Genomic DNA, 21,022 nt, shown 5'->3' with positions numbered 1-21,022 from the left:
AAGCAAGTGTGGAGGGGCTGGGGCCTTGGGGAAGTGCTTTGCCTGGCTGAAGTGGGTACAGTGGACGGGTGATGAGAGTAGGGTGACCAGATGTCCCGATTTTATAGGGACAGTCCCGATTTTTGGGTCTTTTTCTTATCTAGGATCCTATTACCCCCCACCCCCGTCCCACCCCCGTCACCCTAGATGAGAGAGAGAGACAGCATGGCACATTACAATATGGTTTGCTTCTGCTGGGCTATTTCCCCTCTGTTAAAAGCTACTGCCAGCACAGGAAGCCTGCGCCAGCCTAGGGTGAACAGGCTGGTACAATGTACATCCAAGGAGAGAGAAATTTCCTGGTGAGCAAGCAGGCAAGATATTAGTACTTCCAGTACCACCATACAGCTGGGGCACCTAAGCCTTTATGATGAATCTTTCGGTAGCCAAGACGGGCTATTTAAATACCGGGACATATGGCCTGTTCACACTTCAAGGCTTTGGCCTCTGATGAGTAGTTGTGATTGCCCCTCACAGGTAAGCACTGACCCCCCTCCAGCACCACAGAGACCCCCTAACCCCCCCCCCAACACACACACTGTACTCAATACTCACTGGTAACTAACCCCTGCCTCCAAACTCCGTTAACAAGGAGCAATGGAAAGGAGTCCTGATGGGGATTGCCTGGAGACAGATTGCTAGTTGTTTCTTTGTCTACACCCAGAAGTTGCACTGCTTTAACTAACACCAGTTTTTAGATTGACTTAGGCTACGTCCTCACTACGGGGTGGGGGGGGAAGGGGGTCTATTTAAGATACGCAAATTCAGCTACGTGAATAGTGTAATTGAATTTGACGTATCGGCGCCAACTTACCCCGCTGTGAGGACGGCGGCAAATCGACCTCCGCGGCTCCCCCATCGGCGGCGCTTACTCCCACCTCCGCTGGTGGAGTACAAGCATCGATTCGGGGATCGATTGTTGCGGCCCGACGAGACGCGATAATTCGATCCCCGAGAGATTGATTGCTACCCGCCGATTCAGGCGGGTAGTGTAGACGTAGCCTTAGTTAAACCGGTGCAAACCCCTGTTTAGACACCATGTCAATCAGTTTATAACTGACATATGGATTTAGCCCAATTAAGCTCAGAATCAGCATTGCTAAATGACAAGCTCAGCAGAGGAGCTCCTCCTCTTGACCCCTGGAAAGTCGTCTGTCCTGGACAGAGCTGAGGCCCTTTGGCGCATGCACCGCTGCTGCCTTTGCAGTAGCTGAGGGAAATAGTCTCTGGGAATGTCAATGCAGCACTTCTCCCCCGTGCTAAAATCGAAGTAAGGATGACTGAATAAGGGTAATGGAAGAAGGTCACGGGGCGGTTTGTTTTCCGTTGCAATAAGTAGAAGGCTCTTTTTAGCATCCGCTTGAAATTGCATCGCGGGTAAAGGGGCAGAGTTCTGACTGATCTGACAGAGTTCTGTGCCTCTTAGTGTTTCTTGGCATAGAGTCCAGGGAGAAAGAGAGCTGCTAATAAAGACGGCGATATCTTTTTGTGCCACAGAAATGCTAGCTAAGGAGCTTTGCCTGGGGAGGCCCGCTGGCTGCCTCTTCTGCAGCTAGTTTTAAATTACGGCGAGCCGGGTCACAATGTTACAGCCTCTCACAGCATGGCCCTTTGAGCCTTGGGTGGGATAAGAGGGGGAAGGTGCCCTTTATTGGCTGCGGGAGGGACTTGACTGGTCAAAGGCATTGGCGTGTATCCGTTGACCTTTTGCACTCGCTCTTCACCGCCTTTCTTGCTGCGTTTGCTGCTCAACAGACAGGGTCTGTCACTGGCATGAGGGCTTGGCTCTTCCCCAGCCCACACGGAGGTCACCCTTCGGCCCCTTGGATATCACAGCTACTTCCATGATCACTGGTGTTCGGTTGCTACCCCTCATTTTATCAAGTGAAATTCAATCTGTCCCCTCGGAGGAGCTCTGGCTGTGTCCTGTCGGGCTATTTAGGCCAAGCCCCCAGGGAAGCAAGGAGTTAATGTGGCCAAGGGATTGACAGCGTCTCTCTCTCCCTGTTATGTCAGCTCAGGCACAATCCAGCCCTGGGGAGGGCTAGGACTCAGTTTAATCCTTTGATTAACAGTGAAGCTTTAAGCACCAATTGGGAGCAGACACCCGGGCACTAGAAACCAGGCATTTCACCCAGCATCCTTCCATGCAATCCAGCTTTTTTCATCGCTCTGTCTCAGCTCCAACCTAGTGAGCTTCAGAGTTTCTATGACAACATGGAGCGCTGCTAAAAAGTCTGCTGCCTTAGCCTGTCCTCTCCAGGGGAGGGAGATGGAGCGGAGTGTGGAGGGGAGGCAGAGTGACAGCTGGGAGGGAGTGGAGCAGGGCAACACACAGACAGGAGCAAGGATCCTTTCACTACTGCACCATGCGTTAGGAAAATATAGCTTTCCATTCGGTGCTCTCAAAGCACATTACAAAGGAGATGTCTTATAGGGAAATTGAGGCACGGAGGGGCGAAATGACTTGTCCAAGGTCACACAGGGAGCACCTGGCACAGACTGGTGCAGAACCCAGGAGCGCTGATTTCTTTTAGCCATGCAGACTGTGCATCACAAAATGAACCTGACCCAAGGGGTTACCCTGTTTCCAATAGCACCTGCCTCACTTGCCACAGGACAGGTGAGACACTCAGTGAGCAGCAAACAGAAGCAGGGCTTCCCTGCTGTCTCTGTCTGATTTATTGCTCTTAGGAGACCAGTTTCTGACTAGCAGAGCTGAGGAGAAACAATCTGTGCTATGCTGGCGAGAGAGTCCTGGTTTCCCCACACTGCTTCCACTGGTTTCCGCAGCCAGACCTGTTCTTCTTGTGGGACTGGAAAGCCTGACAGATGAATTGCAGAGATCACTGTGTGTAGCCAGGGTGTGTTCCACAAACAAACCAGCCGGCTCACCACCATACACCCAGAAAAGCTCTGATGCGTTATCCTTGTCCGGGTTCATGAGGAAATCGCAGCACCTGCCTGAGGGGAAGGATAGGAACTAAGGATGGAAAACCCCTCGCTGGCTGATCTGGAGTGCACCCAGCCCATGTATTTTAATTCTTTGCCTGAGTTTAGGAGTGGGCCCTGGGACTCCAGGCCGATAAGCTCAGCTCTGACACTGACTCACTCGGTGACCTTGTGTAAGTCACTTAAGGGCAAATGTGAGAAGTGGTGTCTAATTTGGGATGTGAGTTTCTAGGAACCCAACTTTAGACACCTCAGCTGAGCACCTTCAGCTCCCAGTGACTGTAATGGGAGTGGCTCAGCACATCTGCAGGTCAGGTCCCAGAGGTCTAAAGCTGGGTACCCAAAATTAGAGGCCGTTTCAGAAAACAAGGTCTTACCCACTCTCTGCCTCAGTTTCCCAATTTGTACGATGAGGTGAACGCTCTTTCCTTCCCGCACAGGAATGTTGGGGGCTTAATGCCTGTAAAGCACTCTGCAGCTGAACAGCTCTGTGTGAAACCTGAGCAGAACCCCACTTCTAAACCCGCATGTACATTCCTCTCTGTTGTGCAGCGAACATCTCAGCCCTGCCCCGTCGTGTCTTGGTTCAGGTCCCTCTGAGATGCCAGGCTGCCAAAATTCTCTTGTTAGACCCCACCCATGAAGTGTCACCCTCTTCTCGTTTCATTGACTTGTCTTCTCTGACTCCTTAGCCAGCCGCCGTGCCCTGCCCTTCCCTTCTCAATCTCTTCCCCCTACCCCAACAGCTCCCCCACCCCCAGCCCTCTTCCCCAGCTCCCTGCAATGCATTCCTCAACTGGTGTGGCTCAGTCTAATGCTACCCCCGCTCCTTCTAGCCCCAGTTCTTTGGCTCCCTTTCCCTCTCTTTTCATGGTTTAAAACCCCGTTCCCCTCCCTCAGGCAGTGCCTGCTGCTGGCGTGGCCAGGGCCGGTGTAACCACTAGGTAAACTAGGCGGCTGCCTAGGGTGCCAAGATTTGGGGGCATCAAAAAGCAGTGTCTGGCGTCATGGGAGTCAGCTGAGTGGGGCATGGTGGGGAGCGAGGCCTCCATAATAAATCCGCCCCCGCAGCGACGGGTGCGCAGGACAGTCAGTGGGAGCCTGCAGCAGAGCAAGGAGGAGACAGCCGGCCGGGTGCAGCGACCAGCGCGGCCAAGGGATGGAGCCGTTGGGGGAGGCAGGACGTGGTCCTGAGCTCAGGTGAGCTTCGCCCTCCAACGCGCCGTGCCTGGGCCGGGCGCAGCCACCTCCTGGGGCGAGGGAAAGTGAAACTAAACCCTGCAGCGCGATGGAGGGGAAAGGGCTGGCACAGGTGCCGCTTTCAAACACTGACACCCCCCCCGCTGGCACTGTGCCAATGCGGGGAGCCGGCCCTGATCCCCAGGGAGATCCTCACCTGCTCCCTGGGAGAGCCTGGCTCTGCCCTCCTTGCCCCTGGGTCCCCCCCGGAGGGCGAAGTACTCAGAGCCTGGGAACGTTTAGAGACCCTGAGAGCTGGGGGCATTCTCAGCCTCCTCCTTGCTCATAGGTTCCCCCCAGCCAGAAGGGACCGTTGTGATTATCTCCTGACCCCCTTGTATTAATTCTAATGAACAATGCCACATTATGCAGTATTCGTTTTTGAAAGTTTATAAGAAGCGATTCTCGGCGGGGAGCGGGGGAGGAGAGGGGGCACAAGGTGGAAGTTTCTCCTAGGGCACAAAATATCCTTGCACCGGCCCTGGGCATGGCTGCTCTCATTGCTGGTGGTGACTCCCAATGACTGTTTCATTGCCGCGTCTCCTGTTCCCCTCCGCCAGCGCTTCAGAGGCAGCACAGAAAGGAACCTATGAACCTGCTGAACCTCTTCGCTGGCTGCCACACAAACACAAGCACTGAGCAGCTCCCACAGCATCCCACATTTCCCCTCACTCCATTCCTGATGCAAGTTCATTGGCTTGCGAGGTTTCACACCGGGACTGAAGATGGCCCTGTCAGGCCTTTCCAGCCACCTGCCCTCAGTCCCGACACCAGGCGCATGCCCCTGACCCCAGCAGAACTGAAATGTGCTTCTGCTTAGGAAAAGGGGGTTGCAGTTCCCAGCCACAGATGGTCCTTACAGCTGGGAGGGGAGGCAGGTCAAAGGGACTCGAGGATCTTCATATCTCTCCACACTGCAGCTAATGTTAGCTTAAGTGCCTAAGGGAAACTCAGCCACAGATGATCCGGAAGGGTATTTCCTGTTCTAATCACTGCTGTGGAGGGATGGTTCTCAGCCTAGGTATCTGCTGCCCTCCAGTGGGGAGAGTGACTCTGCGTGGGCATGGTCAGACCGGAAGAAGAGCTCTGGGTATGCAGCATGACAGCTTGTCTCTCTCACCAACACACGTTGGTCCCCATAAAAGATATTACCTCCCTCCCCCTCCTTGACTGTGTGGTGTGGTTGGATGCAGACTCCCCCTGCCTGGACTCACAGTGGTGCGGTGACACTCAGAGATTTCCCCTTGATACCCACTAAGGGCTGCTTTCTCCGATGCCCTCAGTAATCCGGGCAGTTTTTAATGTAGCTGCTCCTTAAAGTGCCACTAGTAAATACAGAGGACTCTGTTCCCAGGAGTTTATGCTCTGCCTTTGCAGTAGAGTTAAATAGTAAAGTAAGATCCTGGCGCCTCTAACTGCCAGCCATTCGCTGTGGAGTCACCTTATTTGCTAAAGAGCCTGGGAATGGCTGCCCATGGGGCTGGTGCCCTTTGCGAAGCTAAGCTCTTTGCGGCTGGGGCTGTCTTTTTATCCTGTGTTTGTACAGCACCTAGCACCATGGCGGCCTGTTTTAGGGGCCTCCATAGTACAAGGAAGTAAATAAATAATGCATAGAACAATGGGTCAGTATGTGAATCTCTGTCTTCCATCCCTTTGCCCCTCCCCATCATTCACCAACTTCTTACCCTGAAACATGATAAGCTCCGCAGCACATAACAATGAACTGCTTTCAATCCAGCACCCTGCCGAGCACTGAGACAAAGGGATCAGGGGAGATCAGCTCCCGGAGACCCAGGCTGCCCTGTCCTCTTGCACATCCTCACTGCTCCCATGACCAGCACTGCACATTTCTTCTTATTCTGGCCTGTGCTTGGGGCAGCCTCCCTCCGGGTGCCCATGTGCCCGCCTGCTCCACCAGCAGATCCCCCCTTGACTTCACCTCGCCCTGGGTTCCCCACACACTGTCTCCACAGTCTTGCCCAATGTGGCCTCTTGTCCCATGTCCGGCGGCAGGCAGGAAACCTTGTGGGGAAAGGGTGCTGAGTTTCCCGTCTATTGCAAAGAGCCCTGTATCACACAAATAACGAGAAATAGTGCCAAGTACCCGGTGTCTTTGCTTTCCGATGACTAGCGGTGAAACGTTGTTGGGGCCCCTTTAGCTGCCCCCCTCTCAGCAAAGGGTGAGAGTGAGTTGTTGTGGCAGCAGGGGAACAACAGCAGCAAAATCCCTTGGATTTTCCCGCCCACAAGGAACTCTGCACTTTTAGGAGCGAGGTGGCAGAAGATATCACAACGTGGCCCCCTCTCTGCCAGTCCACAGGAGCCCACGTCATGGAGAAACAGAACGGGCACTACCTGCGCCAGTTTCAGGCAAGAGGCCAAGGGCTGAATGGGGCATGGAAGCTGAGCTCCACCTAGCCCCAGGGCAGGGTCCCTCCAGGGCAGAAGTGAAGCCCCCTAGTTCCACAGCATGTTGGGGGCACACACAGACTTTCTGCTACGCTTGCACATTCCGCCAGCGCTCCGTCCACATTGGAAATATAAAACAAAAACAAATGACAATGAATAAAAACTGTAGCTAGGCGAGGAGGCGCTAGAGGGCAACACAGCCCGTGCAACAGCCCTGACACCAGAAACAGAGCCAGGGAGCAAACTTGTTCCAGAGGCATTTTCACGCTGCCAGCCATTCAGGGGGCTGGCTGCAGCTGGTCACAGCTCCAGGGCGGGTGGCTCTTTGGAGGAGCCAAAGGAAAGTGGAGAGTGATCTGGGACAAGGAGTGGGGCGCATTCCCAGGCTGTACGCTCTCGACCCCACAAAGGGACCTGTCCTTCGCCATCCCAATGCCACAGGAACCCCTCAAACCACAAAGCAGGTCTTACAGGGGATGCAATCCAGCCAGAGAGGGGCCCTGTTTGGGCTCATGAGAGAGGAGATCTTCGGCAACGGAGCTGGTTGAAATTTTTTTTCCAGTGGAAAAAAGCAAACAATTCATGTCCCAAGCGGCTGTATTCTGAAACCTAGTTCTGTGTGTAAGGATGGTGAAAGGCAAAAGCAGCCAAATGTTCCCCCTCCAAATAGCCAAACATGAGGGATCCCCAAGGGCAGGGCCTATGGGTGCCGAGGGCCTGGCTTGGAGTTATGGGTGCTCATCACCTCTGGAAATTAGTCCAGGCCAGGAATGGGTATATGCAGTTGGCATCCTGCAGGGCTGCCCCATCTCTTAACTACTGCAGTGATGGGGTCTCTATGCTTCTCCCCAGCGAGTCTTCAGAACAGGGCAGGCTCCCCAGGGTGCGGCTTTAGGGCCCCCCAGCTGTTCTCACTCCTCACTCAGAGGCTGATGCACTTGTACATGGGGGCTCCTGTAGAGTCACTGTGGAGCAAGGCACAGGCTGGGTGCGGGATTGGAACTGGCTGTGATGATCCGGGCCCCACTTCACTTCCTTGGGGCACGTGCTGTCATAACCCTGCAAGTTCTCTGCTCACCCAGAGAGTTACCCAGGAACAAGAGGGCAAACAAGGATTAAATTTATAAAGTGTGGGGGAATCCCAGCCCTCTTTCCATGTCACAAAGCAGCAAATTAGTCCCCAGACACCCTGGTTGTTTTCCCTTTGCAGACCAGCCTTCACTGATGCACTGTCCCACTCCATCCTTCCTTTTCTGTCCACGCTTTGCTAGCTCCATTTTCCCTGTATGGCTGACACTTCAGAGCCATTCTGACAGGATTTAGCTGTGTCTCCGACAGGGAGCTCACACTTCATTGTCTGCCTAATGGCCAGGCTATTTGGCTTTGTCTAATCATTACCCAGTATGTAATGGAATGGTTGTGTTAGAAATTCTCCTATCAACAGACTGCAGCAGGCTCCAGCAGGAGACAGAGGGAGGTGATTCATGGGCTGAAGGAATGGGAAGAGATGCAGGAGCACAGGTCTGGGATGGGAAGATAAATCACCTTCCCCCTTTCAGGCAGAAATGCAATGGCAAAATGTGACATTCACTGGGGATGGAGCAGAAGTGGCAGGCGTTGTGCTAGCTTGTGGTGCCAACTCTCACCATTTGGAGTGACTCTCCTGAAATCGGGCATTTTTCTTAGAGCCCAAGTTCCAGGAGTCAGGTGATTGTGGGAGGATCTCAGCTTCTGTTTTTTAACAAAGGCAAATTTCTAGCCCTCATGGTTGTGAAGAACAGCTCGTGACCTGAGTGCTACATAAAGGTCCAGAAACCAGAAGGAAAAGAACAAGAACCCAACATCTATTATTTTTTTTAAATGCCATGATTTTTGAGCACGTGGGCAAACAGCCTGAGAAGGCTTAAAAACGCCTGGTTGCCAGAGGGCCTGTGCCCAGCCCCTTCAGAAAACCAAGCCCCTTTAATGCCTTTCAAACTGGGCACCCAAAATCACTGATCTCTGTTGGAAATCTTGGACCCTGTTTCTTTCCTGGATTCAGTTTCCAGGTTCTCTGGGGTGCCCAGTTCCTACAGTTGCCTTGTACTGACATTCCTTCCAAACGCCCATCAGACGGTTACTCAGCAGAAGGTGAATGGGAGTAAAGGGGCCCCATCAAAGCCAGGGTCACGTGAACACCTCTTGCTCTGCCATAAAACACTGAATTGAATAGGCTCCATGTCACCTCAGGGCACCAGCCAGCTCCCATTTCTCATCTCCTCTATCACATTTGCTGGAGATTACGGCAAAGTGCAGAGCAGGGCATTGCGGACACCTCACATATTTCTATTGTTTAGGGTTGTGCTGCTCTGCAATTTATGTGTACGGTCCACCGCCGACAGAGCCAAGTCCCACAGAAAAGCAATTCAGGAAGCTTTAGATTACGGCTGTCAGAAGTGCTTATTTGGAAACGGGATCTGAGACCATAACAGAGGACGAGGGAAGGAAGCTAAAGAAAGATTCCAGTACCTGTCTCTTTGGGGTTTTGCCATTAGTTGATGCTTATTTAGCACTAACTGAGCTTTCACAAGAGAGACAAGGTGGGTGAGGTAATATCTCGGCTTTAACCAAGCAGCCCGGGCAATGCAGATATTTGTTCTTATGGGGAGCAATTGCAGGAATTCAGAGGTACTGTTTGTCTGAGCTCTATATCGCCCATAACCCTCTCCACAGAGGTGGGCAACATTTTTGTCCCAAAATGGCCTTTTCCCCCAAACCAGAAATGTTTTCTGAAATTTTCAGTTGTTTTTAGGAAGCCCCCCCAAAGCTCCAGTTTCATTTCTTTCTCCCCCCTCCTCTTCGTCCGTGGCAAGATGGAAAGAAGGAAAAAGGAAAGAGAGGGAGAAAGGGAAGGAAAAAAAGCGAGCTCCCCAAAAAGTAAATTTTAATCAAAACCAAAAGTTGGTTCTTTTTGAAACCACCAATTGAAAGTATTTTCCAAAGTTCCCCTGCGCGGTTTCCCCTGTTTTCTGACCTGCCCCCCCTTTCCGTACATTTCCTCGTTGATATCACTCAGCAGACCCGAGTGCCAGGGCGTGTCATAGCTCACTGCTCAGGCCAGAAAGAGAGTGGTTCCCAGCCCCTGGGACACTTACAGCTTCTGGGGCTTCCGCCATTAATGGTCCTTTGCTCCCCATCTGGGCACTTGCCGTGATAGGTCACGGCTGCCCGCCCATGCACGCTTTCACCTGCTCAGTGGTCTGGGCTGCTGCATGGTCTGGCAGCTGCCTAAGCTGCACTAGGATGCACACTGAGAATGGGAGGTGATGGGCACAGGCTGGCACAGTCTGGGATGGTTGGGAACTGCTGCACTAGTGCCTGGGGTCACAGTCCCCACCCCATGCCTTGCAAGCATCCTGCCCTCCCCCCCCGGATTCCTCTTGCTCTGTCTCCCGGCCTTCCGCATCCCAGCGCCTCCATCCCGCTGCCAGTCACAGCAGGAACCACAAATATTATTAGCGCAATATCCTCCGTGTTATTAAGACTGAAAATCACTGGGCTCCTTTGGCGCCGTTTCCCATCTCAGCGGGGTTGTAAATACGTGATTTGCTGGGAACGCTGGCAAGCATTAAGAGCCCCAGAGAGGCCCCTTCATGGCTTTCCAAGCTGCCCATTAACCGTCCCGAGACACTCCCTTCAATGGGAGAGGCGCTGTCTAAGTGGGACGTGCTTGGCTGGTGACTACATGGCAGGCAGGTGTTTGACACACAAAGGAAGCCAGGTGATACGGTGTCTCAGCAGGACAGCTGAGCTTTCTAGGTGTGAGTAGGGTGACCAGATGTCCTGATTCTATAGGGACAGTCCCGATTTTGGGGTCTTTTTCTTATATAGGCTCCTATTACCCCCCACCCCTGTCCCGATTTTTCACACTTGCTGTCTGGTCACCCTAAGGCGTGAGCCTTTAATTTAGGTGGGAGACCCTAAAAGTAAGTCAGAATCTGGGATGCAGGGTGAAAAAACGCCAGCAGCCCCTCAGCGGGAGAGTTTTGCCTGGCTGCTGCACACTCGTACTCAGGGTGAGCTCCCCTCCCCAGCACCCGGCACCCCACCATGCTGCTCTGCTGCCAGCACCCAGAGGAGCAAATGCTCCAGAACAGGGGCAGGCGGGAGAAGGCTGCTGTGAGCTCCTCGGGGCAGGGGCCATCTCTTAGTTCTGTGCGTGCGCACTGCACCTAGCACACTGCGATCCGGGTCCAGGCTGGGGCCCCAACGGGTGAGCACAGTGCAAATAATAAACCACAGGAATGAAAGGCCACGGGTGTGTTGTGCCTTGAGGAGTTCTACGAGCTCACACTACCCATCAGATGCTGTAGGAGCAGGATCCTGGGGACCCAACTAGTCCAGCCCCTCCTCCTGTCTCATCCTTCTGGTGGGTTAACTGGGAGCACAGTGCCCTGCTCCAGCCCCAGAGGACACATGGCAATAGCCAACAAAGTGACTTTCCCCAGAGCACCTCTGTACTCCGCAGAGAAGCTTCTCGGTGCTTCTGTTCCTCTGTTCGATTCTAGGGGCTTGTTTTCACTACTGGGGTAAGTCGACCTAAGTTAAGCCACTCCAACTATGTGAATAAGGCAGGGATGGTGTCCCTAGCCTCTGTTTGCCAGAAGCTGGGAATGAGCGACAGGGGATGGATCACTTGATGATGACCTGTTCTGTTCATTCCCTCTGGGGCACCGGGCATTGGCCACTGTTGGAAGACAGGATACTGGGCTAGATGGACCTTTGGTCTGACCCAGTAGGGCCGTTCTTTTGTAAGTTCCTCCCCACCCCCACCATCCTTTGTCTGTCTTAAGAACATAAGAACATAAGAAAGGCCATACCAGGTCAGACCAAAGGTCCATCTAGCCCAGTATCCTGTCTACCGACAGTGGCCAATGGCAGGTGCCCCAGAGGGAGTGAACCTAGCAGGCAATGATCAAGTGATCTCTCTCCTGCCATCCATCTCCATCCTCTGACAGACAGAGGCTAGGGACACCATTGCTCACCCGTCCTGGCTAATAGCCATTAATGGACTTGGCAGGTTAGGAGCAGGGCCGATCTCTCCTGCCGTGTCAGCGCAGCCTGGATCTCAGCTGGCACTTGTATGCCAACACAATAATTGCTACTAATAATGGCACAAGCCACCCTCTTGCTGATGGGAGGAGTGGGGCAGGAAGAAACTTTTCCTGGGGGCAGGTTATCCCATAGTTGCCTGCTGCAGGGTTTCTTGAACCTCCCTCTGAAGCACCTAGTACTGGCCAATGTTTGAGGCACGAGGCTGGGCTATATGGACGACGAGTCTGAGCTGGTCTGGCAGTGCCCATGTAACTGTGTTGTGATGCTTAGGTAACAGTGGTTTGTAAAGTGCTTTGGGATCCGCATCTGGCAGCTACGGGAATAGGGCACGGGATAATTATTTTAGGTACAAATGGTTTGCTCTCAGCTACCAGTTTTTCTCCCCTCAGGGCTGCTCCCAAGCAAGCCTTGCAAATGGGTCTTGTTATTATTAACAAGTGTGAGCATCATCTTCATTAAGATGCCTGGGTTCACATCTTATGACTCTCAGTGCGGTGATGCTCATTAAACATGCAGTTCTGCAGAAGGTGCCAAAGTGCATGTCTCCCCAATATTTTGTTTCTCACAGCGGCGCTGCATATGTGCAAATGTGATGAGGAAGCCAGGATGGCTGCTGGGCTTCAAAATGCTCTTTAATAAGGTTCACTGAGGCAGGAGGGAGCCCGTAACGGCGTAGGGCTCTCTGAGTTACAATCCGTGTTTCAATGGCTGCAGGCGAGGGGTCCATCTGAACCCTGTTTGGATTCTGTCTTGGTCCCTACTTATTTGCTTGCTATTGTTTTCCGCTCAGAGGCGGAGCTTGAGCTGGTTGTCACTGTGATAATAGTATGCGGTGTTGTAGCTGTGTGGGTCCCAGGATATTAGAGACAAGGTAGGTGAGGTAATATCTTTTATTGGACCAACTTCTGTTGGTGAGAAAAACAAGCTTTTGAGTCACACAGAGCTCTTCATCAAGGCTGGGAAAGATACTCCGAGCGTCACAGCTAAATGCAAGGGGAAAACAGATTGTTTAGCATAAGTAGTTAACACATATTTAGGGCCCTTTGTTTTCAGTTTTTGTTATTTAATTTTTCTTGGGAATTTATCAATGTTTATTACCACCACAACAAAAACAGGTGAAAATTAATGCCACAAAACTATTCATAATTTTTCTAGGTAAATATCGGGGTTTATTTTGGGGGACGGAAAGATGGTGGAAAAAAGTATTCAGCAGATTAATGCTTTGAATTCCATTCATCAGTGTGGCTTGCTGCAGAACTAAAACAGAACTCAAAACACAATGGCACCTCTGAGTTTAAGAAAACAATACCTCACTAGTCCCCAAGCAAAACTTTTTATTTGAATAAACAGTTTACTATTGTAGACTTATGACTATTACCCTGTAAATATTTACATTTAATAATTGTGCCGCACCATTTGCAGCGCATACACTCAACTTCATCCTTTTCTCCTGGTTTTGTTTTTTTAAAACTTTCAAATACTTCCTTGTGTTCTGATACAAATTTTCATTTTCTTCCCAGTTTAGTGTGTCAGATCTTTAAACCGTTATCTGCTAACAGCTTGAACTGTATACGTGGTGGGCGTGAGATTCATCAGTACGTTCGGATGCACACGCACTTCAGAGCTGGCGTGCGTGCGTGCCTGTTTGTTTAGTGTGTGTGTATCTCCCCTAGACTAATACAGAGCCTTACTTTGAGGCAGCTTGGCATATACATACAGACTAATGTATTATTGTAATACATAGATCTCATGCAGGGTGAATATCAGAAAAAACTGAATAATACTTTTTGTAAAACCCAGGAATTTTTTGGTAAAAATTGGTTTAAACTAAAATCGTAGGGGCTGACACGTATTGTAAGGTACAGCTGCAAAGGTGTTGGTCCAATAAAAGATATTACCTCACCCACTGTGATAATAGCACAGGTCCCAGTGGTAATGTATGGTACCGCATTATCTGCAGATCTGCATTGTCTAGCATCTCTGGGAGGCCTTGAGCCCACACAGACTGCCAGTCTAGGGGCCACAGTTTGAGTTGCCTCTAGGGAGAGTGTCAAAAACCAAGGGGCTGGCTTGGAGTTTAGGGGCTGAAGCAGAGACAAGAGTTGCCACCCCTTGCGTGTGCGGTGGGCCAGAATCAGAGCATCCAAGCCTTGTATTCGTGAGGGTCAAATCCTCCCAAGGTGTGTGGGAGTGTGCTTAGGAGTGAGTAGCAGTAGGGTCTCCCTGCCCCTGTGAAAGGGAGGTGAGCCCTCCTTCAGAGATTTACAGCGCTTCCTTGTTCCTCTTCCCCTGTGGCAGCCCCGACACAGCTTCTCCTTGCATGCCAGCATAGGCAGCTCCCCCCTGAAAGCAGCCAGCCATGGCTCCCTGTCCTGCACCTGAGATGTGCAGACTCCTATTGTCTCTGCTTAATTGAATTCTATTGCCTGGCAGCCCCCAGCGTAAGTTAGATTTTATTTTGCTTTTGGCATTCACTTTGCAAAAACAAAGAGCGCAGCTGCGGATTGATAAGAATCGAGGACCTCGATAGTGCGTGATTGAAAAGGCCGTGGGCCACAAGACTGATCAGCACTGATTTGCACGGGACTATTGGGTTTATCACAGGAGCAATGGGATGGCATTAAGGAAATCTTAATAGCTGGATTATCAGGGGGAAAAAAATTTCGACAGTGAAATCTAAAAATGAAATGAAATGAGATCTAAAGACATGGAGTTAACAAGCCGTGTGCTGGACAGACCAGCTTCGCTGACATGCTGTACCCCAGGATAAGAACATGAGAATGGCCATACTGGGTCTCACCCAAGGTCCATCTAGCCCAGTATCCTGTCTACCGACGGTGGCCAATGCCAGGTGCCCCAGAGGGAATTAACAGAACGGGTCATCATCAAGTGATCCATGTTCTTAATATTATAGCCCTGCGCTTCGAGCCCCGCCAGCCCATCGCAGCTGCCCCTGGCTCAGACTCGGTGCCACGGGCTTTTTACTGCAGTGTAGACACACCTTAGAGCTGAAGCCCTATGATGGTGCAGTAGCTCTACGGATCCTGATGCACTGTATCTGCTTCATAACCTATGGAAATGAATCACCCCTATGGCTCTATAAGAAACGCTGGAAGCATTCAGTTCCCCATGGCCTTTTGCCATACGTGGGATGTTCTGCCCTTGGCTTGCACTACTCCCCAGGATGCAAAGGGTTAATGTCATACATGTGCACTCTAACCTAGATCCCCTTGCTCCTGGAGGTGCCTAGTCTGACATTTGCTCTCCTCGCCAGGCCAGGCACGTCCCCGGGATTGGGGCAGTTCCTACCACCCTCTCCCCCCAGCAGCTGCTCCTCCCTCGCTACCCTTGACTGAGTTGACCTGCATTCAGAAGAGAGGTTTGTCCTGCAGCTTTCTGCCCTTTCCTGGGCTTGGTGTCTATTGTCACTCAGCCAGTCCTCCCCGCTCCCAGCCCGGCCACAACAATTTAGGCTGACGGTAGTGACTTATTACTCACAGGCAATCTGCTACAGAGCCCGGGTCTTGGTCGGGCTGCTGTAGAGGTCTCCGGGGTGGAAGGTGAGTGCCAGCTTGCAAAGTGGGTTATTCTCTATTGGCAGAAGATAATTAGATAGCTTCCCCAGGCACTGGAGGGTCATGCTCTGCAAACATGATTGATAGCCGGGGACTGATGGGAATGAAATGATGCAGGCTTGGCATCTCACTAAGGAACGGCCAACTGCGGTGGAGCTCGCAGGGCTGGGGTCTGCCTGGGAAACAGCTGTTGATATGCAGAACTCTCCTCCTGTTTCAGTAGGGCAGGCCTGCCACGTGCCCCGGGAATGGGAGCGCCCTGCTGCGCAGGAGGGCAAACGTTTCAAAGCGGAAACTGGATGATGGGTACAGAGCAGGCCTGACGTGGGCAGCTATTCCGTGTGAGGTGGTAGAGCAGCTTGCACCAGCCGAGGCTCTGGCCTGGAGGTGAGAGCTGAACAGCACCGTTTCACACAAGACAGGCTGCTTTTATTACGGCCCCAATCGAGGCCTGATCCATAGCTCATTGAAATCGTTCCAACGATGTCAGGCCCTTGATGCAGCCCCAATTCCCATGGAGCTCAGCGAGTCTTGCCTGAGGTCCTTGGTGCCTTTCTCACCTGGAGACAGGGAGCGGGATGGGAAGCATTTCAGGGAGCTATTTATGTGCATTAATCCCAAAGGGCCCTGCAAACAGGCTGGGGGCGGGGCAGCAGCGCCACTCGGCTCCCCCACGCTGGCGGCAAGAAAAAGGAACATCTTTGCTTTAAGGAAGGAGAGCAGAAATGAGCACAGCTCTAGGCTCCCGCGTAGCCCGGTGAACGTCGGTCCCGCTCTGCTGCTGCCTGCGCACAGGTCGGGACAATGAAGTGTTGCACACGAGAAAGGCTGGTCATGTGGTTACGGCGCTGGCCGGGTGCAGGGGACCCAGGTTCAGTTGCTGACTTGGCCACAGACTCCCTGCGTGATCTTGAGCCAGTCACTTGATCTCTCTGTGGGTCTGTCCCCCAGTGGGGATGCTAATGCTTCCGTTGCCTGTCCTGGCTGTTTAGACTCTACAGGTTCTGAGGCAGGGACGGCCTCTGTGTGTTTGCCCAGAACTCAGCACAATGGGGCACTGGCCTCCAGTGGACCCTCTGGGCATTACTAAAATAGCAAATAAAAATAACCCCTGGAAGGCCCACAAGCTCCTAAGAGCACTGGGTGCCACCAGAGAAGCCCTGGAGTCTTCTCTTAGCACACCCAGGGCGTTGTTAGCCCTGTTTGTTTTCTGCTGCTCCTTTGCGATGCCCGTAGTTTTGCCTTTTAATTTTCACTGGGCCGCTGGCCCCGTCTCTGCGAGCGCCGACACAAGATGAATTCATGAGGTAGTTTGCAGCCACAGATGGCCTCACTTTCCCCCCTGCCATTAAACTGCAATTTAAAGAGATGGGAACCATAAGAACTGACCCATTATGCTGTTTATTTAATTCCCAGGCAAATGTGACAGGCTGGAGATTACGTTTTCAAATAGCTGGAATGGGGAGATTTGCGGGGATTGTTGGTGGGCGGGAGCAGACGGGACTGTGACAATGGCAGGTTGGAAATACAAATCAGTCCCTAGTTTGTGCTAAATTACCCTTCATGTATCATTGTAAAATCTTCCCTTTTTTAAAAATAAAAATGTTGAATTGCATGGATATAAGTCAAAGAACAGCTCCGGGGCTCCCAAGTGTCAGGAGCTCATCCCAGGATGGGACGGTCAGCTCAGGAAAGACCATGTCTGTACAGACTAGCTCTCACATGGGGGCAAAATAGGTTTGGCAACATGTGAGAGCAGGAATGGGTCCACCCAAGGATCATGTTTTCACACACACACAAATCTGCCCTGTGCAATTTTTAAAAAGTAAACAGAGAAAAGTTCTCATAATCAGACATATGCCATTTTGTAAGGCAGTGGTCTCCAAACTTTTTTGATCGTGCACCCCTATCAGTAGAAATTTTTTGAGCACGCACCCCCTGCCGTGCCGGCTCTACCATTTTTGCCGAAGCAAAGGGAAAAAGAAAAAAAAGGCACTCGGACTCCCGCCTGACAAAGCACAAACAAACAAACAAACAAACAAACAAACAAACAAACAAACAAACAAACAAACAAACAAACAAACAAACAAACAAACAAACAAACAAACAAACAAACAAACAAACAAACAAACAAACAAACAAACAAACAAACAAACAAACAAACAAACGCTCCTCTTGCACACCCCACTTTGGAGACCACTGTTCTAAGGCATGAAATGGCTGCAACATCCTGTCAGCTCTGCTTGACACTTGCTAGTTTTAGGAGGATTTATTTAAGTCCCAGAGTTTTCTCATTTGTTTGTGTGTGCCGGGCGGTTGGTGCCCAGACTTGATGCTATTTGCATTATTTATTTATTCTGGAGTTTGCTTAAACCTTTCATCAACCTGAAGTGTGACTTCAGAAAGGAGGACACTGGTGTTTCCAAAATGAATTCCACATGGACTCTTTTTCTGGGTTTTGTTTGTTTCGCATGGTGTTATTTGGGCATGAAATAACTGTTGTACGGAAAGCACGGCCCACAGATCAAACACAATGCAATGCTAATGCTCATTTACCAAGAAAAAAACCCAATCTCCTTCCATTTCAGTGCAAGGGTCCCCTGCCTACATATCCACGGTTCCCTTTATAATACTGATCCCCTTAGAGCAGGGGTCCCCAATGTGGTGCCCGCAGGTGCCCTGGCGCCCGCTGGGGCATCCATGTGTGCCCATCTACTGGCCGCCAGACAAGCAGCCGCTGAAATGCTGCTGAGAAGCGGCAACGTCAAGAAGCGCTACTGCCGAAATGCCGCCGAATTTCGGCGGCATTTCGGCGGCGACGCCTCTTGATGCTGCTGCTTCACAGCGGCATTTCGGCAGCTGCTTGTCCAGCGCCCACTGTCCTCAGCAGCTAGTCATCCAGCGCCCGCCCCATGGAAAAGGTTGGGGACCACTGCCTTAGAGTTCCCATTAGGGAGACCTCAGTTTTTCGGCTGTGTCATGAGGTGCACTGGCGCCTCCTCCTGGTACTCTAAGGATTAGCTCGAGGCCGATGCCCCCCTCACTCTGTCCGCCCGCAGCTCCTCCCGCAGCCTCAGGAACCACAGTGTCCTCTTCGTGTCTCTGTCTGTGCACCCTCAATAGTCCTAGGCAGTCCTCTCGCTCACTGCCTTGGTGCCACTCATCAAGTGGCCGGTAGGGGAACTTGGACCTACTCTCTTCTCTGGGTTCACACCCCTTCTTACTGGGCAGCACGGCCTAGTGGCCAGAGTTCATAGGATCAACCCTTTTTGCAGCGCAGCATGGCCTAATGGCCAAAGTCCATATAAGCGCCCCTGGTTGCAGCGCAGCACGGCCTAATGGCCAAAGTCCATATAAGCGCCCCTGGTTGCAGGGCCGTAGGACCTTACTACTGGCTCAGCGAGGGGGTCCTACCGAAACAGGCTGAGGCTTACCGGGGTCAAGGTACCAGTCCGTCACCTCCCCCGGGTCACTCCCTACCGGCTAGGGAGTTGGGGGTCTCCCATGGATCCCAGGGTTCTCCATGAGTCTCCAGATCCGTCGCCTCCTCTGGTTCCTCCCGCAGTAGGGTTCGAGCCGGCCGATAAAAGCCTCTGTTCCTGACAGCTCCAAGAGCGTTGGCTGGTCCTCTGCAGGAGCTTCCCAGTTAGGTCCTTCCCCTGCAGCCACCAGCCCTGACTGAGCTGAGTTCCCTCCTTTTATACTCAGTGAGCATCCGGAGCATGCCCAGTATGAACGGGGCGGGACTTCCTCTGTCAGAGCTACTGGTCTGACGTCGCTGGGGCCAGTGCAGGGTGGGGTTGCCCCATCACAGGCCCTCAGCTCAGCAATCTGGGCCTTCTCTCTCTGGCCTCACTGCTCTATCCCTGGGCTGCTTCCTCCTACTGGTTCCCCTTTCTTTCCTGGGGCCTACCAGTTCCCAAAGCATCCTCCCTCTTCCCAGGGAGTGACATCAGTCTACGGTCCCTGCTCCTCCCTTTCTCCTGGCAGTGTCTTCCTTTTCCCACCGTCCCTTCTGCTTTCAGCTCCTGGGCTTTCCACCTATTCCTGCCCAGTTGAGCCTCCCTAAACGGCTGCCTAATGGGTTAACTGGCCCACCTGGCCTGCATTGGACCCCACAGGGTGAGTGTTGGGTGGCCACCTCATCACAGCTGTTAAAGCGGTTCTGAACAGAGGCTTATTACTATTTTGGTAGGTCACCCAGGGCCCCTAGTCGACTTCACAAGTTAGACACTCACGATGTGATTCTCCAAAGCTCCCTGCGCTGGTCTATCTCCGCCCATGCTGAAACCAGTGGGGAACCTCCCACTGAGTCCAACGGGGAAAGAGCTGGGCCAGCTGTGAGTGCTCCCGAAAATCCCTGCTCCTTTAACCCTAGTCAGGGCTGCTTCTGACAGGGCTGAGCAATGGGGTTCCAGCTCTGGAGAAAGAGAGCAGGGCCTGTCTTTACTGTGCTCTGAAGTGGAAGTTCTGAGCTCCCCCTCCGTGGTGCATTGGGCTGTGGCCAAATCTGCAGCCCCCTTAGTGAGCTCAGGAGGGCGTGCTGTCTGCTTAGCCAGCATGACAGGAGCTGCGGGGCCTGAGGGCAGGTTGTATGGGGAAGGTTGGTTTGGAAAGGCACCAATGGGGCTCTCGGCTCCGGAATCATACGCAGGCCTTTTGCACATGCCTTCACACATATCTGCGCACTAGGTGGTAGAGGAGTCGCCCTGGCTGGTGATGAGCATCCAGGAATTAGCAAGCCCCACTGCCTGGAAGATGTTTGTTGTATCTGCCCGGCTAGTGGTAACTATGAATGCTGTGTCTGGGCCAAACCATTTCTAGCAACCCTGAGGGTTCTCCTTAGAGGCCTTTCCCCCAGGTATAGCCCCTGCTTCGTCTGGCATAGGGTTACCATACGTCCGGATTTTCCCGGACATGTCCGGCTTTTGGGGGTTCAAATCCCCGTCCGGGGGGAAATCCCCAAAAGCCGGGCATGTCCGGGAAAATCGGGAGGGAGGGATGGAGGGCTCGGCCGGGGCCGGTGCGGGGCCGGGCCGGGGGCATGGTGCCGGGCCGGGCGCGGTGCCGGGCCGGGGTAGCGGGGGGTGCGCCGGTCTGCGGGGCCGGGCGGGGAGCCGGTCCGGGGTAGCGGGGGGGGGGGGTGCGCCGGGCTGCGGGGCCGGGCGGGGAGCCGGTCCGGGGTAGCGGAGGGGTGCGCCGGGGAGCCGGTCCGGGGTAGCGGGGGGGGGTGCGCGGGGCCGCGGGGCCGGGCGGGGAGCCGGGGGTGCGCGGGGCCGCGGGCCGGTCCGGGGTAGCGGGGGGGGTGCGCGGGGCCGGGCGGGGAGCCGGTCCGGGGTAGCGGGGGGGGGGGGTGCACGGGGCCGCGGGGCCGGGCGGGGAGCCGGGGGTGCGCGGGGCCGCGGGCCGGTCCGGGGTAGCGGGGGGGTGCGCGGGGCCGTGGGGCCGGGCGGGGAGCCGGTCCGGGGTAGCGGGGGGGGTGCGCCGGGGAGCCGGTCCGGGGTAGCGGGGGGGGGGGGGTGCGCGGGGCCGGGCGGGGCCGGGCGGGGAGCCGGGGGTGCGCGGGGCTGCGGGCCGGTCCGGGGTAGCGGGGGGGTGCACGGGGCCGCGGGGCCGGGCGGGGAGCCGGTCCGGGGTAGCGGGGGGGTGCGCGGGGCCGCGGGGCCGGGCGGGGAGCCGGTCCGGGGTAGCGGGAGGGTGCGCGGGGCCGGGCG

This window comes from Malaclemys terrapin, chromosome 4, assembly GCF_027887155.1.
Source record: "Malaclemys terrapin pileata isolate rMalTer1 chromosome 4, rMalTer1.hap1, whole genome shotgun sequence".
NCBI lineage: Eukaryota > Metazoa > Chordata > Testudines > Emydidae > Malaclemys > Malaclemys terrapin.
This window is presented reverse-complemented; position numbering follows the sequence as displayed.